Source organism: Mirounga leonina, unplaced genomic scaffold (genome assembly GCF_011800145.1).
Source record: "Mirounga leonina isolate KUSES-001 unplaced genomic scaffold, KU_Mleo_1.0 Mir_175, whole genome shotgun sequence".
NCBI lineage: Eukaryota > Metazoa > Chordata > Mammalia > Carnivora > Phocidae > Mirounga > Mirounga leonina.
Window position 1 is genome coordinate 1613748 of NW_023270453.1, and position 3107 is coordinate 1616854.

Sequence of the window (3107 nt, forward strand, 5' to 3'; positions counted from 1 at the left end):
ACAATTTTAAAAGGAAATAAAAGTCATTTAATCTTGCTTCCAGTGATAGGCATTGTTAATGTTTTTTAACATGTCCTTCTAGACTTTCTGAGTGCATACACTCACTTAGGAGGAGTGTCCTCAAAAGTTGGAATGCAAACTTTCTTCTGCCTCCAACTTGTATTTTACTCCAATTATTAGGTTAAAAGTTCACCAACCCAGGAACTGTCTATTTCTCTTTAGACAACGAGGTAATTTTTATGGTGGATGACTCGTTATGCTTTGGAGACAAGGGTAAAATATGACCCGAAAGACCAGAGAATTTGGCTGGCTGCTCCATCATCCTGTGATAAGGCCCGCACACCAGCAAAGCACTCGTCAATTCATTTAAGCCAAGGAGACATAAAAAACCAGACCTGTTGGTGGCCGTCAAGTCAACAAAATAGGCTGTCACTTGACTATCCTTTCCCTTTTGCAGCTCTAGACCATGCGGCAATTGGTTAGTGTTCTCAAAGGGGTGAATATTACTCTCAAAGAATTACATTTGCTCAGCCTGGCTCAAGTGCGCTTTAAGGCATTCACAATTTATTGGAATCTGAAATGAAATGAGGAAAGCGTGCAAGCTGCTTTAACAAACAGATGGCTTTCATTAAATAGAACCATTAATCTTGTCCTGATTATTTACTGGAATGTGTTAGATTGCCATGTTTCCTTAATCTATTGATGAACTATCACCACAAAATATGTCACTGAAGTAAAATAATTGTTGATGTGCTAATGAAAACCACCGGAGAGACCAGAAGCCTTCCCTGTATAGAATTAGGGCAACGAAGAATCTCTTTAAGAAGTAGCAAAGGGGGACAGCTGGGTGGCTCAGTCGGTTAAGCGGCTGCCTTCGGCCGGGTCATGATCCCAGGTTTCTGGGATCGAGTCCCACATGGGGCTCCTTGCTCAGCAGGGAGCCTGCTTCTCCATCTCTCTCCCTCTGCTTGTGCTCTCTCTGTCAAATAAATAAAATCTTAAAAAAAAAAAAAAAAGAAGTAGGAAAGGGTTGGGGCGCCTGGGTGGCTCAGTCATTAAGCATCTGCCTTCGGCTCAGGTCATGATCACAGGGTCTTGGGATCAAGACCTGCATTGGGCTCCCCGCTCCGTGGGAAGCCTGCTTTTCCCTCTCCCACTCCCCCTGCTTGTGTAGCCCGATGGGGGGCTCGATCCCAGTACCCTGGGATCATGACCTGAGCTGAAGGCAGCGCTTAACGACTGAGCCTCCCAGGCGCCCCAATAAATAAAATCTTAAAAAAAAAATCTAAATGCCATGTTCAATTGACTAGATGATAAATCCTTAAAAAATTTCTACTGTGAATCTTTTTGTGTGTGTTGTTTTCAAACTTTATTTTATTGTTTTTAAGCCACTATATTGAGATGTGATTGGCATAAAAAAACTGTACATATTTAATGTGCATAACTGGATGAGTTTGGAGATAAGCTTTGAGAAGTTCTCCACGTGACACGCTTAGCAAGATGCCTCATTCATAGTAAGCACTTGGGCAGGGTTAGTGGTGATTGCTGCAGTATTCTTGATAAGAACAAGGAGTAGAATTCAACTTTCCTGTCCCCCATCAGGGTCTTTTCCTCTACACATGTCATCACAGATGATGTTTATCATGGCTGGGGCACCAGTTGGTTGCAATGAACTCACACAGCCGCGGCGGCCATAGTGGTATCCTCCTCCCCAGCAGGGATTGTCCCACTTAAAATCTCACTCACACATAATACAGTGGATGTCTCCATAGCTCTTGGAATGCACGTGCAGATACTCTGTTAATTTGGGGAGGCATTAATGACTGGTGGAAGGAAAATAGGAATTACTTGAGTGGGACTCAAGTCACTGACCGTGGCACTTTGAGTAAGCCACACAACCCCTCTGTAGCTCACTTTCCTCACACTTCATACTCACACACCGTACAAAGTTGTGTTGGGGATCAACAAGGATCAGGAGGGTGAAAGCCCTTTGAGAAAGGGTAAACCATTACACAAATGCAGGAGATTTGCAAAACATCCAAATCTTCCAGTAAACAGGTTCCAGGGGGACGGTCAGGCCAAATCTACATACCTCTTTCACTTCACTGTAACATTTCATGCTAAACTTGTCTATGAGATTTAAAATGTCACATTATAGGGGCGCCTGGGTGGCTCAGTCAGTTAAGCGGCTGCCTTCAGCTCAGGTCATGATCCCAGGGTCCTGGGATCAAGCCCCATGTCAGGCTCCCTGCTCGGTGGAGAGCCTGCTTCTTCCTCTCCCTCTCCCTGCTGTTCTGCCTACTTGTGCTCTCTCTTCTCTCTCTGTCAAATAAATAAAATCCTTAAAAAAAAAAAAAATCTTTAAAAAAAAATAAAATAAAATGTCACATTATATTTCTTCACTTTTTTATTGGCAAAGTCAATCAAAATGAAAGGTTTTCTGTACTTCTCTTCAGAAATTAGAATTAACTTCTTCCTATTAACAAGAAGTGATAAATTGATAATCATTTCCCTGGGATTTTGCTTCTTTCTACAAGGTAATGCACTATTTTATTTTTTATTTTTATTTTTAAAGATTTTTATTTATTTGACAGAGAGAGACACAGCGAGAGAGGGAACACAAGCAGGGGGAGTGGAGAGGGAGAAGCAGGCCTCCTGCCGAGCAGGGAGCCCGATGCGGGGCTCGATCTCAGGACCCTGAGATCATGACCTGAGCCGAAGGCAGACGCTTAACGACTGAGCCACCCAGGCGCCCCGGTAATGCACTATTTTAAAATAGCTTAGGTTAATGAAAATATCACAAATTATGTCTATACACTAGAAATTCGTTCCGTTCTTCCGGAAGTTTTTTTGTGCAGCCTGCCCTAAACTTCTTTCACATGTGAATAATGAATGTCTAAACCCACTCAGGGTTGGTAAACACTGTTTTAAACCATGTTATGGAGTTGGTTATTTTTTAAACGTCACAGCAGCTTAGCGAATAGTTATAACTTGTGATAAACACGTAGTTTCAATTTTTGGCCTTTGCACCTCTTCAATAAGATGTTGGCCTTTTTCCTTTTCGGACTCAATTTCCTTTCTGTTTCTTGTTCTTTTTATAGATTGTT